At 44.6% G+C, this 23575-nt stretch overlaps 39 non-coding genes across 39 annotated transcripts; 26 read left to right on the top strand and 13 right to left on the bottom strand.

The window, feature by feature from the left end:
- The first annotated feature begins 126 nt into the window (after positions 1-126).
- On the top strand, positions 127-198 carry TRNAD-GUC (transfer RNA aspartic acid (anticodon GUC)). The gene has a single exon. It is a non-coding gene; the product is annotated as a tRNA-Asp (tRNA).
- A 107-nt stretch (positions 199-305) lies between these two features.
- On the top strand, positions 306-377 carry TRNAD-GUC (transfer RNA aspartic acid (anticodon GUC)). Its single transcript has one exon. It is a non-coding gene; the product is annotated as a tRNA-Asp (tRNA).
- Positions 378-1243: 866 nt separating this feature from the next.
- On the top strand, positions 1244-1315 carry TRNAE-UUC (transfer RNA glutamic acid (anticodon UUC)). The gene has a single exon. It is a non-coding gene; the product is annotated as a tRNA-Glu (tRNA).
- Positions 1316-2217: 902 nt separating this feature from the next.
- Positions 2218-2308, bottom strand: TRNAY-GUA (transfer RNA tyrosine (anticodon GUA)). Its single transcript is given in 2 exon segments — positions 2218-2253; positions 2272-2308. It is a non-coding gene; the product is annotated as a tRNA-Tyr (tRNA).
- Positions 2309-2438: 130 nt separating this feature from the next.
- Positions 2439-2510, top strand: TRNAD-GUC (transfer RNA aspartic acid (anticodon GUC)). Its single transcript has one exon. It is a non-coding gene; the product is annotated as a tRNA-Asp (tRNA).
- Positions 2511-2617: 107 nt separating this feature from the next.
- TRNAD-GUC (transfer RNA aspartic acid (anticodon GUC)) lies at positions 2618-2689 on the top strand. Its single transcript has one exon. It is a non-coding gene; the product is annotated as a tRNA-Asp (tRNA).
- Positions 2690-3354: 665 nt separating this feature from the next.
- Positions 3355-3426, bottom strand: TRNAE-CUC (transfer RNA glutamic acid (anticodon CUC)). Its single transcript has one exon. It is a non-coding gene; the product is annotated as a tRNA-Glu (tRNA).
- Positions 3427-3621: 195 nt separating this feature from the next.
- Positions 3622-3693, top strand: TRNAE-UUC (transfer RNA glutamic acid (anticodon UUC)). The gene has a single exon. It is a non-coding gene; the product is annotated as a tRNA-Glu (tRNA).
- Positions 3694-4596: 903 nt separating this feature from the next.
- Positions 4597-4687, bottom strand: TRNAY-GUA (transfer RNA tyrosine (anticodon GUA)). Its single transcript is given in 2 exon segments — positions 4597-4632; positions 4651-4687. It is a non-coding gene; the product is annotated as a tRNA-Tyr (tRNA).
- Positions 4688-4817: 130 nt separating this feature from the next.
- TRNAD-GUC (transfer RNA aspartic acid (anticodon GUC)) lies at positions 4818-4889 on the top strand. Its single transcript has one exon. It is a non-coding gene; the product is annotated as a tRNA-Asp (tRNA).
- Positions 4890-4996: 107 nt separating this feature from the next.
- On the top strand, positions 4997-5068 carry TRNAD-GUC (transfer RNA aspartic acid (anticodon GUC)). Its single transcript has one exon. It is a non-coding gene; the product is annotated as a tRNA-Asp (tRNA).
- Positions 5069-5949: 881 nt separating this feature from the next.
- On the top strand, positions 5950-6021 carry TRNAE-UUC (transfer RNA glutamic acid (anticodon UUC)). The gene has a single exon. It is a non-coding gene; the product is annotated as a tRNA-Glu (tRNA).
- Positions 6022-6924: 903 nt separating this feature from the next.
- Positions 6925-7015, bottom strand: TRNAY-GUA (transfer RNA tyrosine (anticodon GUA)). The gene is given in 2 exon segments: positions 6925-6960; positions 6979-7015. It is a non-coding gene; the product is annotated as a tRNA-Tyr (tRNA).
- Positions 7016-7145: 130 nt separating this feature from the next.
- Positions 7146-7217, top strand: TRNAD-GUC (transfer RNA aspartic acid (anticodon GUC)). Its single transcript has one exon. It is a non-coding gene; the product is annotated as a tRNA-Asp (tRNA).
- Positions 7218-7324: 107 nt separating this feature from the next.
- Positions 7325-7396, top strand: TRNAD-GUC (transfer RNA aspartic acid (anticodon GUC)). Its single transcript has one exon. It is a non-coding gene; the product is annotated as a tRNA-Asp (tRNA).
- Positions 7397-8277: 881 nt separating this feature from the next.
- TRNAE-UUC (transfer RNA glutamic acid (anticodon UUC)) lies at positions 8278-8349 on the top strand. Its single transcript has one exon. It is a non-coding gene; the product is annotated as a tRNA-Glu (tRNA).
- A 903-nt stretch (positions 8350-9252) lies between these two features.
- TRNAY-GUA (transfer RNA tyrosine (anticodon GUA)) lies at positions 9253-9343 on the bottom strand. The gene is given in 2 exon segments: positions 9253-9288; positions 9307-9343. It is a non-coding gene; the product is annotated as a tRNA-Tyr (tRNA).
- A 2064-nt stretch (positions 9344-11407) lies between these two features.
- TRNAD-GUC (transfer RNA aspartic acid (anticodon GUC)) lies at positions 11408-11479 on the top strand. Its single transcript has one exon. It is a non-coding gene; the product is annotated as a tRNA-Asp (tRNA).
- A 107-nt stretch (positions 11480-11586) lies between these two features.
- TRNAD-GUC (transfer RNA aspartic acid (anticodon AUC)) lies at positions 11587-11658 on the top strand. Its single transcript has one exon. It is a non-coding gene; the product is annotated as a tRNA-Asp (tRNA).
- Positions 11659-12323: 665 nt separating this feature from the next.
- On the bottom strand, positions 12324-12395 carry TRNAE-CUC (transfer RNA glutamic acid (anticodon CUC)). Its single transcript has one exon. It is a non-coding gene; the product is annotated as a tRNA-Glu (tRNA).
- Positions 12396-12590: 195 nt separating this feature from the next.
- Positions 12591-12662, top strand: TRNAE-UUC (transfer RNA glutamic acid (anticodon UUC)). The gene has a single exon. It is a non-coding gene; the product is annotated as a tRNA-Glu (tRNA).
- A 903-nt stretch (positions 12663-13565) lies between these two features.
- TRNAY-GUA (transfer RNA tyrosine (anticodon GUA)) lies at positions 13566-13656 on the bottom strand. The gene is given in 2 exon segments: positions 13566-13601; positions 13620-13656. It is a non-coding gene; the product is annotated as a tRNA-Tyr (tRNA).
- Positions 13657-15221: 1565 nt separating this feature from the next.
- On the top strand, positions 15222-15293 carry TRNAD-GUC (transfer RNA aspartic acid (anticodon GUC)). The gene has a single exon. It is a non-coding gene; the product is annotated as a tRNA-Asp (tRNA).
- A 107-nt stretch (positions 15294-15400) lies between these two features.
- TRNAD-GUC (transfer RNA aspartic acid (anticodon GUC)) lies at positions 15401-15472 on the top strand. The gene has a single exon. It is a non-coding gene; the product is annotated as a tRNA-Asp (tRNA).
- Positions 15473-16137: 665 nt separating this feature from the next.
- On the bottom strand, positions 16138-16209 carry TRNAE-CUC (transfer RNA glutamic acid (anticodon CUC)). The gene has a single exon. It is a non-coding gene; the product is annotated as a tRNA-Glu (tRNA).
- Positions 16210-16404: 195 nt separating this feature from the next.
- On the top strand, positions 16405-16476 carry TRNAE-UUC (transfer RNA glutamic acid (anticodon UUC)). The gene has a single exon. It is a non-coding gene; the product is annotated as a tRNA-Glu (tRNA).
- Positions 16477-17379: 903 nt separating this feature from the next.
- Positions 17380-17470, bottom strand: TRNAY-GUA (transfer RNA tyrosine (anticodon GUA)). Its single transcript is given in 2 exon segments — positions 17380-17415; positions 17434-17470. It is a non-coding gene; the product is annotated as a tRNA-Tyr (tRNA).
- A 309-nt stretch (positions 17471-17779) lies between these two features.
- TRNAD-GUC (transfer RNA aspartic acid (anticodon GUC)) lies at positions 17780-17851 on the top strand. Its single transcript has one exon. It is a non-coding gene; the product is annotated as a tRNA-Asp (tRNA).
- Positions 17852-18516: 665 nt separating this feature from the next.
- TRNAE-CUC (transfer RNA glutamic acid (anticodon CUC)) lies at positions 18517-18588 on the bottom strand. Its single transcript has one exon. It is a non-coding gene; the product is annotated as a tRNA-Glu (tRNA).
- A 195-nt stretch (positions 18589-18783) lies between these two features.
- Positions 18784-18855, top strand: TRNAE-UUC (transfer RNA glutamic acid (anticodon UUC)). Its single transcript has one exon. It is a non-coding gene; the product is annotated as a tRNA-Glu (tRNA).
- A 903-nt stretch (positions 18856-19758) lies between these two features.
- On the bottom strand, positions 19759-19849 carry TRNAY-GUA (transfer RNA tyrosine (anticodon GUA)). Its single transcript is given in 2 exon segments — positions 19759-19794; positions 19813-19849. It is a non-coding gene; the product is annotated as a tRNA-Tyr (tRNA).
- Positions 19850-19979: 130 nt separating this feature from the next.
- Positions 19980-20051, top strand: TRNAD-GUC (transfer RNA aspartic acid (anticodon GUC)). Its single transcript has one exon. It is a non-coding gene; the product is annotated as a tRNA-Asp (tRNA).
- A 107-nt stretch (positions 20052-20158) lies between these two features.
- On the top strand, positions 20159-20230 carry TRNAD-GUC (transfer RNA aspartic acid (anticodon AUC)). The gene has a single exon. It is a non-coding gene; the product is annotated as a tRNA-Asp (tRNA).
- An 890-nt stretch (positions 20231-21120) lies between these two features.
- Positions 21121-21192, top strand: TRNAE-UUC (transfer RNA glutamic acid (anticodon UUC)). Its single transcript has one exon. It is a non-coding gene; the product is annotated as a tRNA-Glu (tRNA).
- Positions 21193-22095: 903 nt separating this feature from the next.
- TRNAY-GUA (transfer RNA tyrosine (anticodon GUA)) lies at positions 22096-22186 on the bottom strand. The gene is given in 2 exon segments: positions 22096-22131; positions 22150-22186. It is a non-coding gene; the product is annotated as a tRNA-Tyr (tRNA).
- A 130-nt stretch (positions 22187-22316) lies between these two features.
- Positions 22317-22388, top strand: TRNAD-GUC (transfer RNA aspartic acid (anticodon GUC)). The gene has a single exon. It is a non-coding gene; the product is annotated as a tRNA-Asp (tRNA).
- Positions 22389-22495: 107 nt separating this feature from the next.
- Positions 22496-22567, top strand: TRNAD-GUC (transfer RNA aspartic acid (anticodon GUC)). Its single transcript has one exon. It is a non-coding gene; the product is annotated as a tRNA-Asp (tRNA).
- A 665-nt stretch (positions 22568-23232) lies between these two features.
- Positions 23233-23304, bottom strand: TRNAE-CUC (transfer RNA glutamic acid (anticodon CUC)). Its single transcript has one exon. It is a non-coding gene; the product is annotated as a tRNA-Glu (tRNA).
- Positions 23305-23499: 195 nt separating this feature from the next.
- Positions 23500-23571, top strand: TRNAE-UUC (transfer RNA glutamic acid (anticodon UUC)). The gene has a single exon. It is a non-coding gene; the product is annotated as a tRNA-Glu (tRNA).
- The last annotated feature ends 4 nt before the right edge of the window (positions 23572-23575 follow it).

Raw genomic sequence — 23575 nt, 5'->3', positions numbered from 1 at the left:
GTAGGTGAGTACTGAACTGTCATGTGTTGCAGAAAACACAAGTAGTTGTTCACGGCTCATGTTTTGAACGGTGTTGAATTATGTGCAGTGCTAAAGAAAACAATTCAGATTTACGACGATCAGATGTCCTCGGTAGTATAGTGGTCAGTATCCCCGCCTGTCACGCGGGAGACCGGGGTTCGATTCCCCGCCGGGGAGGAATTTTTAACATATTGAGATAAAGGAATTGTGGTTGTTGGTGCACTAATACGCATCTCTTGTAACTGAATAAAGGAAAGAAATGAGACGAGATGAAGAATTTTGTATCCTCGGTAGTATAGTGGTCAGTATCCCCGCCTGTCACGCGGGAGACCGGGGTTCGATTCCCCGCCGGGGAGGTATTTTTGAAATCCTCAGGGAATTGGAGAATCAAATACAGAAGACTTCAAATGTGAGAAAAATGACAGTTGAGCTCTTTTCAGATTGTTAGCCGATACTCAGAGAAATGCGGTAGCAATCATCATAATCATAACTGTGACCGCATTCAGGTATTTTCGTCTGCTGTCATGTCAGTTTCGACGTTCCGTTGTGCAATAACAGATGGCAGAGGAACGCGATGTGTGGCTGGGGGATCTTTCGTACGACATATAGTGCCGAATGGAAACCTATCTAACAAACACAGGAATACCGTTGCTGGGGTTGAAGCCACGATCATGGGATCTCTTCCACTGATCCACTGAGTTGTTGAAATTAGGTTCATTGTGTACTTACTCGTTTCTCTTAGAAACACTGATCATAAGAGAACAAGGACACATTGCGGCTCTTCCATGAATGAAGCTACCGTACTGGAAAAAGAAAGAGAACCTAATCGAAGGAGATCCAAGTCTAGTTTCCCCTTTCACCACGTGACTGTTCCATGTAATCACTACATTTGACATTACATATTCAGAGTTCACTTTCAGTACGGTCTCATCGTGAGTTCTAAGTTACAGTAATTGTTCTGCTCCGAAAAAGTGTTAAAATAAACAAAGAATGGATAAAATAAAATTTCCGGTACCGGGAATCGAACCCGAGCGCAAATTTAGAAACAAGTCAAACGCTGAGTGGCGGGAGTTAAGGGCTAAAGTTATTTTTTCTCTTCTCAAACGTGCGAATGACCACAAGAGATCTGTTTTGCTTGCTTCTAATAGGCGACCATTTAAAACTGCAGACCAGTTGGTGTATTGAACAAGTCTCGTGACTTTCTCAAAACATAGCCGTCGTCTCCGGTATGGTCTAGTGTCTAGGATACCTGGCTTTCACCCAGGAGGCTCGGGTTCGATTCCCGGTACCGGAATAGATTTTTGAAGCAAGATTAGGCTGCGCGTAGAAAATCTATTCGACATGGACATGGACAGCAGCTATCAACTCAACACAGCTACAGGCCTGTACTGTACAGCAAACCGCGCGTGCGCAACCGGCCGATTACTACTGCTCCGAATGTGATTTCACGTTTTCACCCTCCTAGGGGGCAACGACCTGTCTACGTCCGTCAGGCGACGAGATGTGGCGCGGTGAATGTGAGAAGGGTGCGTGCGGTCTTGGACAATATAAGACACTGTACCGGCATTCGCCATACTGAGGAGTCATTAGGCCACATTTTATTTCTTTTAACTGCTATCATTTTTTTGAAACCAAATGGATCATTGATCCTGACTAGCTCGGGGAAAGTTCGCATGGCCTTGAATTGCATGAAATGGCGAGCGGAAGAAAGGTCGTATTGTGCCGAGAAGACAAGAATAGCTAATAGCGTAGGGAAAATAGTTCCAGTTTAGAAGCATGCATCCACTGTGCAACCTTATTACTAAACAACATCGCGGGACGTGGGCAATTGGCAAGTCTCTCGACAGTTCTCGACCACTTGCGATGCGGTTCCTTTGCCTGCCGTATTTAGAGTTCGTACTGAGTAGTTCTTGATTAGAAGGTTAATCAGATCCTCATACTGTGGTAATTTGTTATATGGCAAGTACTCAACCTGAAGATGAACTGGATTCTCAAGACCTAGTCAGTACCCGTACATAAGTTTTCTAGTTCACAATCTCAAAGTCGTTTGATCCTCAAGCGTAGTAATCTAACTACCAGTAACACATTTCACGTAATGTAACTTAGCGGAAATAACGTTACCGGTGTGTTATTAATGATATGTGAACGACACTGTAAAGTAATGTTCCCGAAAGAGGTAATTGATTGTAAAATATCTCCTCCGGGCCGGTTTTGAACCAGCGACCTATGGATGTCTGATGACTTTCTCCTCTACAGTCCACCGCTCTACCAACTGAGCTACCAGAGGCGATGTAGGTGAGTACTGAACTGTCATGTGTTGCAGAAAACACAAGTAGTTGTTCACGGCTCATGTTTTGAACGGTGTTGAATTATGTGCAGTGCTAAAGAAAACAATTCAGATTTACGACGATCAGATGTCCTCGGTAGTATAGTGGTCAGTATCCCCGCCTGTCACGCGGGAGACCGGGGTTCGATTCCCCGCCGGGGAGGAATTTTTAACATATTGAGATAAAGGAATTGTGGTTGTTGGTGCACTAATACGCATCTCTTGTAACTGAATAAAGGAAAGAAGTGAGACGAGATGAAGAATTTTGTATCCTCGGTAGTATAGTGGTCAGTATCCCCGCCTGTCACGCGGGAGACCGGGGTTCGATTCCCCGCCGTGGAGGTATTTTTGAAATCCTCAGGGAATTGGAGAATCAAATAAAGAAGACTTCAAATGTGAGAAAAATGACAGTTGAGCTCTTTTCAGATTGTTAGCCGATACTCAGAGAAATGCGGTAGCAATCATCATAATCATAACTGTGACCGCATTCAGGTATTTTCGTCTGCTGTCATGTCAGTTTCGACGTTCCGTTGTGCAATAACAGATGGCAGAGGAACGCGATGTGTGGCTGGGGGATCTTTCGTACGACATATAGTGCCGAATGGAAACCTATCTAACAAACACAGGAATACCGTTGCTGGGGTTGAAGCCACGATCATGGGATCTCTTCCACTGATCCACTGAGTTGTTGAAATTAGGTTCATTGTGTACTTACTCGTTTCTCAAGGAGCAAAACCCCTTAGAAACACTGATCATAAGAGAACAAGGACACATTGCGGCTCTTCCATGAATGAAGCTACCGTACTGGAAAAAGAAAGAGAACCTAATCGAAGGAGATCCAAGTCTAGTTTCCCCTTTCACCACGTGACTGTTCCATGTAATCACTACATTTGACATTACATATTCAGAGTTCACTTTCAGTACGGTCTCATCGTGAGTTCTAAGTTACAGTAATTGTTCTGCTCCGAAAAAGTGTTAAAATAAACAAAGAATGGATAAAATAAAATTTCCGGTACCGGGAATCGAACCCGAGCCTCCTGGGTGAGAGCCAGGTATCCTAGGCACTAGACCATACCGGACACAGCGCAAATTTAGAAACAAGTCAAACGCTGAGTGGCGGGAGTTAAGGGCTAAAGTTATTTTTTCTCTTCTCAAACGTGCGAATGACCACAAGAGATCTGTTTTGCTTGCTTCTAATAGGCGACCATTTAAAACTGCAGACCAGTTGGTGTATTGAACAAGTCTCGTGACTGTCTCAAAACATAGCCGTCGTCTCCGGTATGGTCTAGTGGCTAGGATACCTGGCTTTCACCCAGGAGGCTCGGGTTCGATTCCCGGTACCGGAATAGATTTTTGAAGCAAGATTAGGGTGCGCGTAGAAAATCTATTCGACATGGACATGGACAGCAGCTATCAACTCAACACAGCTACAGGCCTGTACTGTACAGCAAACCGCGCGTGCGCAACCGGCCGATTACTACTGCTCCGAATGTGATTTCACGTTTTCACCCTCCTAGGGGGCAACGACCTGTCTACGTCCGTCAGGCGACGAGATGTGGCGCGGTGAATGTGAGAAGGGTGCGTGCGGTCTTGGACAATATAAGAAACTGTACCGGCATTCGCCATACTGAGGAGTCATTAGGCCACATTTTATTTCTTTTAACTGCTATCATTTTGTTTGAAACCAAATGGATCATTGATCCTGACTAGCTCGGGGAAAGTTCGCATGGCCTTGAATTGCATGAAATGGCGAGCGGAAGAAAGGTCGTATTGTGCCGAGAAGACAAGAATAGCTAATAGCGTAGGGAAAATAGTTCCAGTTTAGAAGCATGCATCCACTGTGCAACCTTATTACTAAACAACATCGCGGGACGTGGGCAATTGGCAAGTCTCTCGACAGTTCTCGACCACTTGCGATGCGGTTCCTTTGCCTGCCGTATTTAGAGTTCGTACTGAGTAGTTCTTGATTAGAAGGTTAATCAGATCCTCATACTGTGGTAATTTGTTATATGGCAAGTACTCAACCTGAAGATGAACTGGATTCTCAAGACCTAGTCAGTACCCGTACATAAGTTTTCTAGTTCACAATCTCAAAGTCGTTTGATCCTCAAGCGTAGTAATCTAACTACCAGTAACACATTTCACGTAATGTAACTTAGCGGAAATAACGTTACCGGTGTGTTATTAATGATATGTGAACGACACTGTAAAGTAATGTTCCCGAAAGAGGTAATTGATTGTAAAATATCTCCTCCGGGCCGGATTTGAACCAGCGACCTATGGATGTCTGATGACTTTCTCCTCTACAGTCCACCGCTCTACCAACTGAGCTACCAGAGGCGATGTAGGTGAGTACTGAACTGTCATGTGTTGCAGAAAACACAAGTGGTTGTTCACGGCTCATGTTTTGAACGGTGTTGAATTATGTGCAGTGCTAAAGAAAACAATTCAGATTTACGACGATCAGATGTCCTCGGTAGTATAGTGGTCAGTATCCCCGCCTGTCACGCGGGAGACCGGGGTTCGATTCCCCGCCGGGGAGGAATTTTTAACATATTGAGATAAAGGAATTGTGGTTGTTGGTGCTCTAATACGCATCTCTTGTAACTGAATAAAGGAAAGAAATGAGACGAGATGAAGAATTTTGTATCCTCGGTAGTATAGTGGTCAGTATCCCCGCCTGTCACGCGGGAGACCGGGGTTCGATTCCCCGCCGGGGAGGTATTTTTGAAATCCTCAGGGAATTGGAGAATCAAATAAAGAAGACTTCAAATGTGAGAAAAATGACAGTTGAGCTCTTTTCAGATTGTTAGCCGATACTCAGAGAAATGCGGTAGCAATCATCATAATCATAACTGTGACCGCATTCAGGTATTTTCGTCTGCTGTCATGTCAGTTTCGACGTTCCGTTGTGCAATAACAGATGGCAGAGGAACGCGATGTGTGGCTGGGGGATCTTTCGTACGACATATAGTGCCGAATGGAAACCTATCTAACAAACACAGGAATACCGTTGCTGGGGTTGAAGCCACGATCATGGGATCTCTTCCACTGATCCACTGAGTTGTTGAAATTAGGTTCATTGTGTACTTACTCGTTTCTCAAGGAGCAAAACCCCTTAGAAACACTGATCATAAGAGAACAAGGACACATTGCGGCTCTTCCATGAATGAAGCTACCGTACTGGAAAAAGAAAGAGAACCTAATCGAAGGAGATCCAAGTCTAGTTTCCCCTTTCACCACGTGACTGTTCCATGTAATCACTACATTTGACATTACATATTCAGAGTTCACTTTCAGTACGGTCTCATCGTGAGTTCTAAGTTACAGTAATTGTTCTGCTCCGAAAAAGTGTTAAAATAAACAAAGAATGGATAAAATAAAATTTCCGGTACCGGGAATCGAACCCGAGCGCAAATTTAGAAACAAGTCAAACGCTGAGTGGCGGGAGTTAAGGGCTAAAGTTATTTTTTCTCTTCTCAAACGTGCGAATGACCACAAGAGATCTGTTTTGCTTGCTTCTAATAGGCGACCATTTAAAACTGCAGACCAGTTGGTGTATTGAACAAGTCTCGTGACTGTCTCAAAACATAGCCGTCGTCTCCGGTATGGTCTAGTGGCTAGGATACCTGGCTTTCACCCAGGAGGCTCGGGTTCGATTCCCGGTACCGGAATAGATTTTTGAAGCAAGATTAGGCTGCGCGTAGAAAATCTATTCGACATGGACATGGACAGCAGCTATCAACTCAACACAGCTACAGGCCTGTACTGTACAGCAAACCGCGCGTGCGCAACCGGCCGATTACTACTGCTCCGAATGTGATTTCACGTTTTCACCCTCCTAGGGGGCAACGACCTGTCTACGTCCGTCAGGCGACGAGATGTGGCGCGGTGAATGTGAGAAGGGTGCGTGCGGTCTTGGACAATATAAGACACTGTACCGGCATTCGCCATACTGAGGAGTCATTAGGCCACATTTTATTTCTTTTAACTGCTATCATTTTGTTTGAAACCAAATGGATCATTGATCCTGACTAGCTCGGGGAAAGTTCGCATGGCCTTGAATTGCATGAAATGGCGAGCGGAAGAAAGGTCGTATTGTGCCGAGAAGACAAGAATAGCTAATAGCGTAGGGAAAATAGTTCCAGTTTAGAAGCATGCATCCACTGTGCAACCTTATTACTAAACAACATCGCGGGACGTGGGCAATTGGCAAGTCTCTCGACAGTTCTCGACCACTTGCGATGCGGTTCCTTTGCCTGCCGTATTTAGAGTTCGTACTGAGTAGTTCTTGATTAGAAGGTTAATCAGATCCTCATACTGTGGTAATTTGTTATATGGCAAGTACTCAACCTGAAGATGAACTGGATTCTCAAGACCTAGTCAGTACCCGTACATAAGTTTTCTAGTTCACAATCTCAAAGTCGTTTGATCCTCAAGCGTAGTAATCTAACTACCAGTAACACATTTCACGTAATGTAACTTAGCGGAAATAACGTTACCGGTGTGTTATTAATGATATGTGAACGACACTGTAAAGTAATGTTCCCGAAAGAGGTAATTGATTGTAAAATATCTCCTCCGGGCCGGATTTGAACCAGCGACCTATGGATGTCTGATGACTTTCTCCTCTACAGTCCACCGCTCTACCAACTGAGCTACCAGAGGCGATGTAGGTGAGTACTGAACTGTCATGTGTTGCAGAAAACACAAGTAGTTGTTCACGGCTCATGTTTTGAACGGTGTTGAATTATGTGCAGTGCTAAAGAAAACAATTCAGATTTACGACGATCAGATGTCCTCGGTAGTATAGTGGTCAGTATCCCCGCCTGTCACGCGGGAGACCGGGGTTCGATTCCCCGCCGGGGAGGAATTTTTAACATATTGAGATAAAGGAATTGTGGTTGTTGGTGCACTAATACGCATCTCTTGTAACTGAATAAAGGAAAGAAATGAGACGAGATGAAGAATTTTGTATCCTCGGTAGTATAGTGGTCAGTATCCCCGCCTGTCACGCGGGAGACCGGGGTTCGATTCCCCGCCGGGGAGGTATTTTTGAAATCCTCAGGGAATTGGAGAATGAAATAAAGAAGACTTCAAATGTGAGAAAAATGACAGTTGAGCTCTTTTCAGATTGTTAGCCGATACTCAGAGAAATGCGGTAGCAATCATCATAATCATAACTGTGACCGCATTCAGGTATTTTCGTCTGCTGTCATGTCAGTTTCGACGTTCCGTTGTGCAATAACAGATGGCAGAGGAACGCGATGTGTGGCTGGGGGATCTTTCGTACGACATATAGTGCCGAATGGAAACCTATCTAACAAACACAGGAATACCGTTGCTGGGGTTGAAGCCACGATCATGGGATCTCTTCCACTGATCCACTGAGTTGTTGAAATTAGGTTCATTGTGTACTTACTCGTTTCTCAAGGAGCAAAACCCCTTAGAAACACTGATCATAAGAGAACAAGGACACATTGCGGCTCTTCCATGAATGAAGCTACCGTACTGGAAAAAGAAAGAGAACCTAATCGAAGGAGATCCAAGTCTAGTTTCCCCTTTCACCACGTGACTGTTCCATGTAATCACTACATTTGACATTACATATTCAGAGTTCACTTTCAGTACGGTCTCATCGTGAGTTCTAAGTTACAGTAATTGTTCTGCTCCGAAAAAGTGTTAAAATAAACAAAGAATGGATAAAATAAAATTTCCGGTACGGGGAATCGAACCCGAGCGCAAATTTAGAAACAAGTCAAACGCTGAGTGGCGGGAGTTAAGGGCTAAAGTTATTTTTTCTCTTCTCAAACGTGCGAATGACCACAAGAGATCTGTTTTGCTTGCTTCTAATAGGCGACCATTTAAAACTGCAGACCAGTTGGTGTATTGAACAAGTCTCGTGACTGTCTCGAAACATAGCCGTCGTCTCCGGTATGGTCTAGTGGCTAGGATACCTGGCTTTCACCCAGGAGGCTCGGGTTCGATTCCCGGTACCGGAATAGATTTTTGAAGCAAGATTAGGCTGCGCGTTGAAAATCTATTCGACATGGACATGGACAGCAGCTATCAACTCAACACAGCTACAGGCCTGTACTGTACAGCAAACCGCGCGTGCGCAACCGGCCGATTACTACTGCTCCGAATGTGATTTCACGTTTTCACCCTCCTAGGGGGCAACGACCTGTCTACGTCCGTCAGGCGACGAGATGTGGCGCGGTGAATGTGAGAAGGGTGCGTGCGGTCTTGGACAATATAAGACACTGTACCGGCATTCGCCATACTGAGGAGTCATTAGGCCACATTTTATTTCTTTTAACTGCTATCATTTTGTTTGAAACCAAATGGATCATTGATCCTGACTAGCTCGGGGAAAGTTCGCATGGCCTTGAATTGCATGAAATGGCGAGCGGAAGAAAGGTCGTATTGTGCCGAGAAGACAAGAATAGCTAATAGCGTAGGGAAAATAGTTCCAGTTTAGAAGCATGCATCCACTGTGCAACCTTATTACTAAACAACATCGCGGGACGTGGGCAATTGGCAAGTCTCTCGACAGTTCTCGACCACTTGCGATGCGGTTCCTTTGCCTGCCGTATTTAGAGTTCGTACTGAGTAGTTCTTGATTAGAAGGTTAATCAGATCCTCATACTGTGGTAATTTGTTATATGGCAAGTACTCAACCTGAAGATGAACTGGATTCTCAAGACCTAGTCAGTACCCGTACATAAGTTTTCTAGTTCACAATCTCAAAGTCGTTTGATCCTCAAGCGTAGTAATCTAACTACCAGTAACACATTTCACGTAATGTAACTTAGCGGAAATAACGTTACCGGTGTGTTATTAATGATATGTGAACGACACTGTAAAGTAATGTTCCCGAAAGAGGTAATTGATTGTAAAATATCTCCTCCGGGCCGGATTTGAACCAGCGACCTATGGATGTCTGATGACTTTCTCCTCTACAGTCCACCGCTCTACCAACTGAGCTACCAGAGGCGATGTAGGCAGTGGCGGCCGGTCAGTACGTGCTACCGGGCTCCAGCACGTAGCTTGGAACTGTAAGGAATATTATTTATGTACAGTACAATTATCCTGGTCCGCCTCTGTGGTGTAGTGGTTAGCGTGATTAGCTGCCACCCCCGGAGGCCCGGGTTCGATTCCCGGCTCTGCCACGAAATTTGTAAAGTGGTACGAGGGCTGGAACGGGGTCCACTCAGCCTCGGAGGTCAACTGAGTAGAGGTGGGTTCGATTCCCACCTCAGCCATCCTGGAAGTGGTTTTCCGTGGTTTCCCACTTCTCCTCCAGGCGAATGCCGGGATGGTTCCTAACTTAAGGCCACGCCGCTTCCTTCCCTCTTCCTTGCCTATCCCTTCCAATCTTCCCATCCCTCCACAAGGCCCCTGTTCAGCATAGCAGGTGAGGCCGCCTGGGCGAGGTACTGGTCATACTCCCCAGTTGTATCCTCGACCAAGAGTCTGAAACTCCAGGACACTGCCCTTGAGGCGGTAGAGGTGGGATCCCTCGCTCAGTCCGAGGGAAAAACCGAACCTGGAGGGTAAACAGATGATGATGATGATGACAATTATCCTGGTGCCTTTTCGTTGTTTTGAGTACGATATGAATTTGTGTTTTGTGAAAATCAGGACGAGATCTGTCGAACACCTAGCGCCGTTCTCCCGGGGAACAAGGCTCATGCTCATGTGAAGTGAGCCCTTGCCTGTAGCCTGGAGGAAGCAATACGCAGGCGCAGCCAAGCTTGCAACACTCCCCCTAGCCGGCGGAGTATACCGTAAACCGGGATCAACTTTCACTGATCCCGTTTATAGTTACTTCCTCTCCCGCAAGGGGGTGGAATTACTCGATGTCTCCTGCTACCCGGAGCGCAGCGAGGGATCCAGTCGGCCGTGCTTATGTTGAACGTGGTAAGCGAATCTGCCACTAGAGAGTAGCATCGTCTGGGTTCGAAAGTAAAGCGTAAGTGGAGGCAATCTATCTCACACATGCTTATTAAAATATCCATCTTCCTTTTGTGTCAAAAATAAGGAATTCGTAGGTGAGTCAAAGAATCTTTGACTGACCCTAAATGTTATCCCGCATTACAATGTAATTTACTCTGGTGAAATGAAATAGCGTATGGCTTTTAGTGCCGGAAGTATCCGAGGACATGTTCGACTCGCCAGATGCAGATCTTTTGATTTGACACCCGTAGGCGACCTGCGATGATGAGGATGAAATGATGATGACGACAACACGTACACCCAATGATGGTTAAAATTCCAGACCCTGCCGGGAATCGAACCCGGGATCCCTGTGACCAAAAAGGCCAGCGCGCTAACCATTTTGCCATGGAGCCGGACATTTACTCTGGTAACCTAATAGGGGATGTCTCAATGAATCAGTTGACAGCTCTTTCAGTTGCTTTGTGCAGTTTTTAATCTCGCGGTTATATTACTGGTGCGTGTTTTTCCTGTCATTGTGTTAGTGCTAAAGTTTATACGAAGATTTATCAAATTATTCATCCACTGCAGTGTATATAAAGTGAAATTAAATTAGTGTTCTTAGTGGGGATCTATATTCCCACGATTCTATTTGCACTGATGTAAGTTGCGCCATTAGGTTAGTAAAAACAATATTTCTTCAATGAATTATTTATCTCGTAGACAGTTGTCGAAGAATTCATCTGCTTCCAAATTAATGTTGTTTTTGTTTGTTCTGAGTAATAAATTGCGAGAAAAGTTGTATTATTATTATTATTATTATTATTATTATTATTATTATTATTACTATATCTATTATGATTATTAGTAGTAGTAGTATTATTACCAAGTTTGAAGTATGCGTTGTTCATCATGGCAATATGCAGATTTAAAACAGCGTATTTAGCTTGTTTTTTGTAGCACGTAGGACGATTTTTTCACGAGCCGCCACTGGATGTAGGTGAGTACTGAACTGTCATGTGTTGCAGAAAACACAAGTAGTTGTTCACGGCTCATGTTTTGAACGGTGTTGAATTATGTGCAGTGCTAAAGAAAACAATTCAGATTTACGACGATCAGATGTCCTCGGTAGTATAGTGGTCAGTATCCCCGCCTGTCACGCGGGAGACCGGGGTTCGATTCCCCGCCGGGGAGGAATTTTTAACATATTGAGATAAAGGAATTGTGGTTGTTGGTGCACTAATACGCATCTCTTGTAACTGAATAAAGGAAAGAAATGAGACGAGACGAAGAATTTTGTATCCTCGGTAGTATAGTGGTCAGTATCCCCGCCTGTCACGCGGGAGACCGGGGTTCGATTCCCCGCCGGGGAGGTATTTTTGAAATCCTCAGGGAATTGGAGAATCAAATAAAGAAGACTTCAAATGTGAGAAAAATGACAGTTGAGCTCTTTTCAGATTGTTAGCCGATACTCAGAGAAATGCGGTAGCAATCATCATAATCATAACTGTGACCGCATTCAGGTATTTTCGTCTGCTGTCATGTCAGTTTCGACGTTCCGTTGTGCAATAACAGATGGCAGAGGAACGCGATGTGTGGCTGGGGGATCTTTCGTACGACATATAGTGCCGAATGGAAACCTATCTAACAAACACAGGAATACCGTTGCTGGGGTTGAAGCCACGATCATGGGATCTCTTCCACTGATCCACTGAGTTGTTGAAATTAGGTTCATTGTGTACTTACTCGTTTCTCAAGGAGCAAAACCCCTTAGAAACACTGATCATAAGAGAACAAGGACACATTGCGGCTCTTCCATGAATGAAGCTACCGTACTGGAAAAAGAAAGAGAACCTAATCGAAGGAGATCCAAGTCTAGTTTCCCCTTTCACCACGTGACTGTTCCATGTAATCACTACATTTGACATTACATATTCAGAGTTCACTTTCAGTACGGTCTCATCGTGAGTTCTAAGTTACAGTAATTGTTCTGCTCCGAAAAAGTGTTAAAATAAACAAAGAGTGGATAAAATAAAATTTCCGGTACCGGGAATCGAACCCGCGCCTCCTGGGTGAGAGCCAGGTATCCTAGCCACTAGACCATACCGGACACAGCGCAAATTTAGAAACAAGTCAAACGCTGAGTGGCGGGAGTTAAGGGCTAAAGTTATTTTTTCTCTTCTCAAACGTGCGAATGACCACAAGAGATCTGTTTTGCTTGCTTCTAATAGGCGACCATTTAAAACTGCAGACCAGTTGGTGTATTGAACAAGTCTCGTGACTGTCTCAAAACATAGCCGTCGTCTCCGGTATGGTCTAGTGGCTAGGATACCTGGCTTTCACCCAGGAGGCTCGGGTTCGATTCCCGGTACCGGAATAGATTTTTGAAGCAAGATTAGGCTGCGCGTAGAAAATCTATTCGACATGGACATGGACAGCAGCTATCAACTCAACACAGCTACAGGCCTGTACTGTACAGCAAACCGCGCGTGCGCAACCGGCCGATTACTACTGCTCCGAATGTGATTTCACGTTTTCACCCTCCTAGGGGGCAACGACCTGTCTACGTCCGTCAGGCGACGAGATGTGGCGCGGTGAATGTGAGAAGGGTGCGTGCGGTCTTGGACAATATAAGACACTGTACCGGCATTCGCCATACTGAGGAGTCATTAGGCCACATTTTATTTCTTTTAACTGCTATCATTTTGTTTGAAACCAAATGGATCATTGATCCTGACTAGCTCGGGGAAAGTTCGCATGGCCTTGAATTGCATGAAATGGCGAGCGGAAGAAAGGTCGTATTGTGCCGAGAAGACAAGAATAGCTAATAGCGTAGGGAAAATAGTTCCAGTTTAGAAGCATGCATCCACTGTGCAACCTTATTACTAAACAACATCGCGGGACGTGGGCAATTGGCAAGTCTCTCGACAGTTCTCGACCACTTGCGATGCGGTTCCTTTGCCTGCCGTATTTAGAGTTCGTACGGAGTAGTTCTTGATTAGAAGGTTAATCAGATCCTCATACTGTGGTAATTTGTTATATGGCAAGTACTCAACCTGAAGATGAACTGGATTCTCAAGACCTAGTCAGTACCCGTACATAAGTTTTCTAGTTCACAATCTCAAAGTCGTTTGATCCTCAAGCGTAGTAATCTAACTACCAGTAACACATTTCACGTAATGTAACTTAGCGGAAATAACGTTACCGGTGTGTTATTAATGATATGTGAACGACACTGTAAAGTAATGTTCCCGAAAGAGGTAATTGATTGTAAAATATCTCCTCCGGGCCGGATTTGAACCAGCGACCTATGGATGTCTGATGACTTTCTCCTCTACAGTCCACCGCTCTACCAACTGAGCTACCAGAGGCGATGTAGGCAGTGGCGGCCGGTCAGTACGTGCTACCGGGCTCCAGCACGTAGCTTGGAACTGTAAGGAATATTATTTATGTACAGTACAATTATCCTGGTGCCTTTTCGTTGTATTGAGTACGATATGAATTTGTGTTTTGTGAAAATCAGGACGAGATCTGTCGAACACCTAGCGCCGTTCTCCCGGGGAACAAGGCTCATGCTCATGTGAAGTGAGCCCTTGCCTGTAGCCTGGAGGAAGCAATACGCAGGCGCAGCCAAGCTTGCAACACTCCCCCTAGCCGGCGGAGTATACCGTAAACCGGGATCAACTTTCACTGATCCCGTTTATAGTTACTTCCTCTCCCGCAAGGGGGTGGAATTACTCGATGTCTCCTGCTACCCGGAGCGCAGCGAGGGATCCAGTCGGCCGTGCTTATGTTGAACGTGGTAAGCGAATCTGCCACTAGAGAGTAGCATCGTCTGGGTTCGAAAGTAAAGCGTAAGTGGAGGCAATCTATCTCACACATGCTTATTAAAATATCCATCTTCCTTTTGTGTCAAAAATAAGGAATTCGTAGGTGAGTCAAAGAATCTTTGACTGACCCTAAATGTTATCCCGCATTACAATGTAATTTACTCTGGTGAAATGAAATAGCGTATGGCTTTTAGTGCCGGAAGTATCCGAGGACATGTTCGACTCGCCAGATGCAGATCTTTTGATTTGACACCCGTAGGCGACCTGCGATGAGGAGGATGAAATGATGATGACGACAACACGTACACCCAATGATGGTTAAAATTCCAGACCCTGCCGGGAATCGAACCCGGGATCCCTGTGACCAAAAAGGCCAGCGCGCTAACCATTTTGCCATGGAGCCGGACATTTACTCTGGTAACCTAATAGGGGATGTCTCAATGAATCAGTTGACAGCTCTTTCAGTTGCTTTGTGCAGTTTTTAATCTCGCGGTTATATTACTGGTGCGTGTTTTTCCTGTCATTGTGTTAGTGCTAAAGTTTATACGAAGATTTATCAAATTATTCATCCACTGCAGTGTATATAAAGTGAAATTAAATTAGTGTTCTTAGTGGGGATCTATATTCCCACGATTCTATTTGCACTGATGTAAGTTGCGCCATTAGGTTAGTAAAAACAATATTTCTTCAATGAATTATTTATCTCGTAGACAGTTGTCGAAGAATTCATCTGCTTCCAAATTAATGTTGTTTTTGTTTGTTCTGAGTAATAAATTGCGAGAAAAGTTGTATTATTATTATTATTATTATTATTATTATTATTATTATTACTATATCTATTATGATTATTAGTAGTAGTAGTATTATTACCAAGTTTGAAGTATGCGTTGTTCATCATGGCAATATGCAGATTTAAAACAGCGTATTTAGCTTGTTTTTTGTAGCACGTAGGACGATTTTTTCACGAGCCGCCACTGGATGTAGGTGAGTACTGAACTGTCATGTGTTGCAGAAAACACAAGTAGTTGTTCACGGCTCATGTTTTGAACGGTGTTGAATTATGTGCAGTGCTAAAGAAAACAATTCAGATTTACGACGATCAGATGTCCTCGGTAGTATAGTGGTCAGTATCCCCGCCTGTCACGCGGGAGACCGGGGTTCGATTCCCCGCCGGGGAGGAATTTTTAACATATTGAGATAAAGGAATTGTGGTTGTTGGTGCACTAATACGCATCTCTTGTAACTGAATAAAGGAAAGAAATGAGACGAGACGAAGAATTTTGTATCCTCGGTAGTATAGTGGTCAGTATCCCCGCCTGTCACGCGGGAGACCGGGGTTCGATTCCCCGCCGGGGAGGTATTTTTGAAATCCTCAGGGAATTGGAGAATCAAATAAAGAAGACTTCAAATGTGAGAAAAATGACAGTTGAGCTCTTTTCAGATTGTTAGCCGATACTCAGAGAAATGCGGTAGCAATCATCATAATCATAACTGTGACCGCATTCAGGTATTTTCGTCTGCTGTCATGTCAGTTTCGACGTTCCGTTGTGCAATAACAGATGGCAGAGGAACGCGATGTGTGGCTGGGGGATCTTTCGTACGACATATAGTGCCGAATGGAAACCTATCTAACAAACACAGGAATACCGTTGCTGGGGTTGAAGCCACGATCATGGGATCTCTTCCACTGATCCACTGAGTTGTTGAAATTAGGTTCATTGTGTACTTACTCGTTTCTCAAGGAGCAAAACCCCTTAGAAACACTGATCATAAGAGAACAAGGACACATTGCGGCTCTTCCATGAATGAAGCTACCGTACTGGAAAAAGAAAGAGAACCTAATCGAAGGAGATCCAAGTCTAGTTTCCCCTTTCACCACGTGACTGTTCCATGTAATCACTACATTTGACATTACATATTCAGAGTTCACTTTCAGTACGGTCTCATCGTGAGTTCTAAGTTACAGTAATTGTTCTGCTCCGAAAAAGTGTTAAAATAAACAAAGAATGGATAAAATAAAATTTCCGGTACCGGGAATCGAACCCGCGCCTCCTGGGTGAGAGCCAGGTATCCTAGCCACTAGACCATACCGGACACAGCGCAAATTTAGAAACAAGTCAAACGCTGAGTGGCGGGAGTTAAGGGCTAAAGTTATTTTTTCTCTTCTCAAACGTGCGAATGACCACAAGAGATCTGTTTTGCTTGCTTCTAATAGGCGACCATTTAAAACTGCAGACCAGTTGGTGTATTGAACAAGTCTCGTGACTGTCTCAAAACATAGCCGTCGTCTCCGGTATGGTCTAGTGGCTAGGATACCTGGCTTTCACCCAGGAGGCTCGGGTTCGATTCCCGGTACCGGAATAGATTTTTGAAGCAAGATTAGGCTGCGCGTAGAAAATCTATTCGACATGGACATGGACAGCAGCTATCAACTCAACACAGCTACAGGCCTGTACTGTACAGCAAACCGCGCGTGCGCAACCGGCCGATTACTACTGCTCCGAATGTGATTTCACGTTTTCACCCTCCTAGGGGGCAACGACCTGTCTACGTCCGTCAGGCGACGAGATGTGGCGCGGTGAATGTGAGAAGGGTGCGTGCGGTCTTGGACAATATAAGACACTGTACCGGCATTCGCCATACTGAGGAGTCATTAGGCCACATTTTATTTCTTTTAACTGCTATCATTTTGTTTGAAACCAAATGGATCATTGATCCTGACTAGCTCGGGGAAAGTTCGCATGGCCTTGAATTGCATGAAATGGCGAGCGGAAGAAAGGTCGTATTGTGCCGAGAAGACAAGAATAGCTAATAGCGTAGGGAAAATAGTTCCAGTTTAGAAGCATGCATCCACTGTGCAACCTTATTACTAAACAACATCGCGGGACGTGGGCAATTGGCAAGTCTCTCGACAGTTCTCGACCACTTGCGATGCGGTTCCTTTGCCTGCCGTATTTAGAGTTCGTACTGAGTAGTTCTTGATTAGAAGGTTAATCAGATCCTCATACTGTGGTAATTTGTTATATGGCAAGTACTCAACCTGAAGATGAACTGGATTCTCAAGACCTAGTCAGTACCCGTACATAAGTTTTCTAGTTCACAATCTCAAAGTCGTTTGATCCTCAAGCGTAGTAATCTAACTACCAGTAACACATTTCACGTAATGTAACTTAGCGGAAATAACGTTACCGGTGTGTTATTAATGATATGTGAACGACACTGTAAAGTAATGTTCCCGAAAGAGGTAATTGATTGTAAAATATCTCCTCCGGGCCGGATTTGAACCAGCGACCTATGGATGTCTGATGACTTTCTCCTCTACAGTCCACCGCTCTACCAACTGAGCTACCAGAGGCGATGTAGGTGAGTACTGAACTGTCATGTGTTGCAGAAAACACAAGTAGTTGTTCACGGCTCATGTTTTGAACGGTGTTGAATTATGTGCAGTGCTAAAGAAAACAATTCAGATTTAGGATGATCAGATGTCCTCGGTAGTATAGTGGTCAGTATCCCCGCCTGTCACGCGGGAGACTGGGGTTCGATTCCCCGCCGGAGAGGAAATTTTAACATATTGAAATAAAGGAATTGTGGTTGTTGGTGCACTAATACATATCTCTTGTAACTGAATAAAGGAAAGAAATGAGACGAGATGAAGAATTTCGTATCCTCGGTAGTATAGTGGTCAGTATCCCCGCCTGTCACGCGGGAGACCGGGGTTCGATTCCCCGCCGGGGAGGTATTTTTGAAATCCTCAGGGAATTGGAGAATCAAATAAAGAAGACTTCAAATGTGAGAAAAATGACAGTTGAGCTCTTTTCAGATTGTTAGCCGATACTCAGAGAAATGCGGTAGCAATCATCATAATCATAACTGTGACCGCATTCAGGTATTTTCGTCTGCTGTCATGTCAGTTTCGACGTTCCGTTGTGCAATAACAGATGGCAGAGGAACGCGATGTGTGGCTGGGGGATCTTTCGTACGACATATAGTGCCGAATGGAAACCTATCTAACAAACACAGGAATACCGTTGCTGGGGTTGAAGCCACGATCATGGGATCTCTTCCACTGATCCACTGAGTTGTTGAAATTAGGTTCATTGTGTACTTACTCGTTTCTCAAGGAGCAAAACCCCTTAGAAACACTGATCATAAGAGAACAAGGACACATTGCGGCTCTTCCATGAATGAAGCTACCGTACTGGAAAAAGAAAGAGAACCTAATCGAAGGAGATCCAAGTCTAGTTTCCCCTTTCACCACGTGACTGTTCCATGTAATCACTACATTTGACATTACATATTCAGAGTTCACTTTCAGTACGGTCTCATCGTGAGTTCTAAGTTACAGTAATTGTTCTGCTCCGAAAAAGTGTTAAAATAAACAAAGAATGGATAAAATAAAATTTCCGGTACCGGGAATCGAACCCGAGCCGCCTGGGTGAGAGCCAGGTATCCTAGCCACTAGACCATACCGGACACAGCGCAAATTTAGAAACAAGTCAAACACTGAGTGGCGGGAGTTAAGGGCTAAAGTTATTTTTTCTCTTCTCAAACGTGCGAATGACCACAAGAGATCTGTTTTGCTTGCTTCTAATAGGCGACCATTTAAAACTGCAGACCAGTTGGTGTATTGAACAAGTCTCGTGACTGTCTCAAAACATAGCCGTCGTCTCCGGTATGGTCTAGTGGCTAGGATACCTGGCTTTCGCACAGGAGGCTCGGGTTCGATTCCCGGTACCGGAATAGATTTTTGAAGCAAGATTAGGCTGCGCGTAGAAAATCTATTCGACATGGACATGGACAGCAGCTATCAACTCAACACAGCTACAGGCCTGTACTGTACAGCAAACAGCGCGTGCGCAACCGGCCGATTACTACTGCTCCGAATGTGATTTCACGTTTTTACCCTCCTAGGGGGCAACGACCTGTCTACGTCCGTCAGGCGACGAGATGTGGCGCGGTGAATGTGAGAAGGGTGCGTGCGGTCTTGGACAATATAAGACACTGTACCGGCATTCGCCATACTGAGGAGTCATTAGGCCACATTTTATTTCTTTTAACTGCTATCATTTTGTTTGAAACCAAATGGATCATTGATCCTGACTAGCTCGGGGAAAGTTCGCATGGCCTTGAATTGCATGAAATGGCGAGCGGAAGAAAGGTCGTATTGTGCCGAGAAGACAAGAATAGCTAATAGCGTAGGGAAAATAGTTCCAGTTTAGAAGCATGCATCCACTGTGCAACCTTATTACTAAACAACATCGCGGAACGTGGGCAATTGGCAAGTCTCTCGACAGTTCTCGACCACTTGCGATGCGGTTCCCTTGCCTGCCGTATTTAGAGTTCGTACTGAGTAGTTCTTGATTAGAAGGTTAATCAGATCCTCATACTGTGGTAATTTGTTATATGGCAAGTACTCAACCTGAAGATGAACTGGATTCTCAAGACCTAGTCAGTACCCGTACATAAGTTTTCTAGTTCACAATCTCAAAGTCGTTTGATCCTCAAGCGTAGTAATCTAACTACCAGTAACACATTTCACGTAATGTAACTTAGGGGAAATAACGTTACCGGTGTGTTATTAATGATATGTGAACGACACTGTAAAGTAATGTTCCCGAAAGAGGTAATTGATTGTAAAATATCTCCTCCGGGCCGGATTTGAACCAGCGACCTATGGATGTCTGATGACTTTCTCCTCTACAGTCCACCGCTCTACCAACTGAGCTACCAGAGGCGATGTACGTGAGTACTGAACTGTCATGTGTTGCAGAAAACACAAGTAGTTGTTCACGGCTAATGTGTTGAACGGTGTTGAATTATGTGCAGTGCTAAAGAAAACAATTCAGATTTACGACGATCAGATGTCCTCGGTAGTATAGTGGTCAGAATCCCCGCCTGTCACGCGGGAGACCGGGGTTCGATTCCCCGCCGGGGAATAATTTTTAACATATTGAGATAAAGGAATTGTGGTTGTTGGTGCACTAATACGCATCTCTTGTAACTGAATAAAGGAAAGAAATGAGACGAGATGAAGAATTTTGTATCCTCGGTAGTATAGTGGTCAGTATCCCCGCCTGTCACGCGGGAGACCGGGGTTCGATTCCCCGCCGGGGAGGTATTTTTGAAATCCTCAGGGAATTGGAGAATCAAATAAAGAAGACTTCAAATGTGAGAAAAATGACAGTTGAGCTCTTTTCAGATTGTTAGCCGATACTCAGAGAAATGCGGTAGCAATCATCATAATCATAACTGTGACCGCATTCAGGTATATTCGTCTGCTGTCATGTCAGTTTCGACGTTCCGTTGTGCAATAACAGATGGCAGAGGAACGCGATGTGTGGCTGGGGGATCTTTCGTACGACATATAGTGCCGAATGGAAACCTATCTAACAAACACAGGAATACCGTTGCTGGGGTTGAAGCCACGATCATGGGATCTCTTCCACTGATCCACTGAGTTGTTGAAATTAGGTTCATTGTGTACTTACTCGTTTCTCAAGGAGCAAAACCCCTTAGAAACACTGATCATAAGAGAACAAGGACACATTGCGGCTCTTCCATGAATGAAGCTACCGTACTGGAAAAAGAAAGAGAACCTAATCGAAGGAGATCCAAGTCTAGTTTCCCCTTTCACCACGTGACTGTTCCATGTAATCACTACATTTGACATTACATATTCAGAGTTCACTTTCAGTACGGTCTCATCGTGAGTTCTAAGTTACAGTAATTGTTCTGCTCCGAAAAAGTGTTAAAATAAACAAAGAATGGATAAAATAAAATTTCCGGTACCGGGAATCGAACCCGAGCCTCCTGGGTGAGACCAGGTATCCTAGCCAGTAGACCATACCGGACACAGCGCAAATTTAGAAACAAGTCAAACGCTGAGTGGCGGGAGTTAAGGGCTAAAGTTATTTTTTCTCTTCTCAAACGTGCGAATGACCACAAGAGATCTGTTTTGCTTGCTTCTAATAGGCGGCCATTTAAAACTGCAGACCAGCCGTCGTCTCCGGTATGGTCTAGTGGCTAGGATACCTGGCTTTCACCCAGGAGGCTCGGGTTCGTTTCCCGGTACCGGAATAGATTTTTGAAGCAAGATTAGGCTGCGCGTAGAAAATCTATTCGACATGGACATGGACAGCAGCTATCAACTCAACACAGCTACAGGCCTGTACTGTACAGCAAACCGCGCGTGCGCAACCGGCCGATTACTACTGCTCCGAATGTGATTTCACGTTTTCACCCTCCTAGGGGGCAACGACCTGTCTACGTCCGTCAGGCGACGAGATGTGGCGCGGTGAATGTGAGAAGGGTGCGTGCGGTCTTGGACAATATAAGACACTGTACCGGCATTCGCCATACTGAGGAGTCATTAGGCCACATTTTATTTCTTTTAACTGCTATCATTTTGTTTGAAACCAAATGGATCATTGATCCTGACTAGCTCGGGGAAAGTTCGCATGGCCTTGAATTGCATGAAATGGCGAGCGGAAGAAAGGTCGTATTGTGCCGAGAAGACAAGAATAGCTAATAGCGTAGGGAAAATAGTTCCAGTTTAGAAGCATGCATCCACTGTGCAACCTTATAACTAAACAACATCGCGGGACGTGGGCAATTGGCAAGTCTCTCGACAGTTCTCGACCACTTGCGATGCGGTTCCTTTACCTGCCGTATTTAGAGTTCGTACTGAGTAGTTCTTGATTAGAAGGTTAATCAGATACTCATACTGTGGTAATTTGTTATATGGCAAGTACTCAACCTGAAGATGAACTGGATTCTCAAGACCTAGTCAGTACCCGTACATAAGTTTTCTAGTTCACAATCTCAAAGTCGTTTGATCCTCAAGCGTAGTAATCTAACTACCAGTAACACATTTCACGTAATGTAACTTAGGGGAAATAACGTTACCGGTGTGTTATTAATGATATGTGAACGACACTGTAAAGTAATGTTCCCGAAAGAGGTAATTGATTGTAAAATATCTCCTCCGGGCCGGATTTGAACCAGCGACCTATGGATGTCTGATGACTTTCTCCTCTACAGTCCACCGCTCTACCAACTGAGCTACCAGAGGCGATGTAGGTGAGTACTGAACTGTCATGTGTTGCAGAAAACACAAGTAGTTGTTCACGGCTCATGTTTTGAACGGTGTTGAATTATGTGCAGTGCTAAAGAAAACAATTCAGATTTAGGATGATCAGATGTCCTCGGTAGTATAGTGGTCAGTATCCCCGCCTGTCACGCGGGAGACTGGGGTTCGATTCCCCGCCGGGGAGGAAATTTTAACATATTGAAATAAAGGAATTGTGGTTGTTGGTGCACTAATACGCATCTCTTGTAACTGAATAAAGGAAAGAAATGAGACGAGATGAAGAATTTCGTATCCTCGGTAGTATAGTGGTCAGTATCCCCGCCTGTCACGCGGGAGACCGGGGTTCGATTCCCCGCCGGGGAGGTATTTTTGAAATCCTCAGGGAATTGGAGAATCAAATAAAGAAGACTTCAAATGTGAGAAAAATGACAGTTGAGCTCTTTTCAGATTGTTAGCCGATACTCAGAGAAATGCGGTAGCAATCATCATAATCATAACTGTGACCGCATTCAGGTATTTTCGTCTGCTGTCATGTCAGTTTCGACGTTCCGTTGTGCAATAACAGATGGCAGAGGAACGCGATGTGTGGCTGGGGGATCTTTCGTACGACATATAGTGCCGAATGGAAACCTATCTAACAAACACAGGAATACCGTTGCTGGGGTTGAAGCCACGATCATGGGATCTCTTCCACTGATCCACTGAGTTGTTGAAATTAGGTTCATTGTGTACTTACTCGTTTCTCAAGGAGCAAAACCCCTTAGAAACACTGATCATAAGAGAACAAGGACACATTGCGGCTCTTCCATGAATGAAGCTACCGTACTGGAAAAAGAAAGAGAACCTAATCGAAGGAGATCCAAGTCTAGTTTCCCCCTTCACCACGTGACTGTTCCATGTAATCACTACATTTGACATTACATATTCAGAGTTCACTTTCAGTACGGTCTCATCGTGAGTTCTAAGTTACAGTAATTGTTCTGCTCCGAAAAAGTGTTAAAATAAACAAAGAATGGATAAAATAAAATTTCCGGTACCGGGAATCGAACCCGAGCCGCCTGGGTGAGAGCCAGGTATCCTAGCCACTAGACCATACCGGACACAGCGCAAATTTAGAAACAAGTCAAACACTGAGTGGCGGGAGTTAAGGGCTAAAGTTATTTTTTCTCTTCTCAAACGTGCGAATGACCACAAGAGATCTGTTTTGCTTGCTTCTAATAGGCGACCATTTAAAACTGCAGACCAGTTGGTGTATTGAACAAGTCTCGTGACTGTCTCAAAACATAGCCGTCGTCTCCGGTATGGTCTAGTGGCTAGGATACCTGGCTTTCACACAGGAGGCTCGGGTTCGATTCCCGGTACCGGAATAGA

Source organism: Anabrus simplex, chromosome 8 (assembly GCF_040414725.1).
Source record: "Anabrus simplex isolate iqAnaSimp1 chromosome 8, ASM4041472v1, whole genome shotgun sequence".
NCBI classification, from domain to species: domain Eukaryota; kingdom Metazoa; phylum Arthropoda; class Insecta; order Orthoptera; family Tettigoniidae; genus Anabrus; species Anabrus simplex.
Note: the sequence above shows the minus strand (reverse complement) of the source record. Positions and strands in the feature narration are given on the sequence as shown.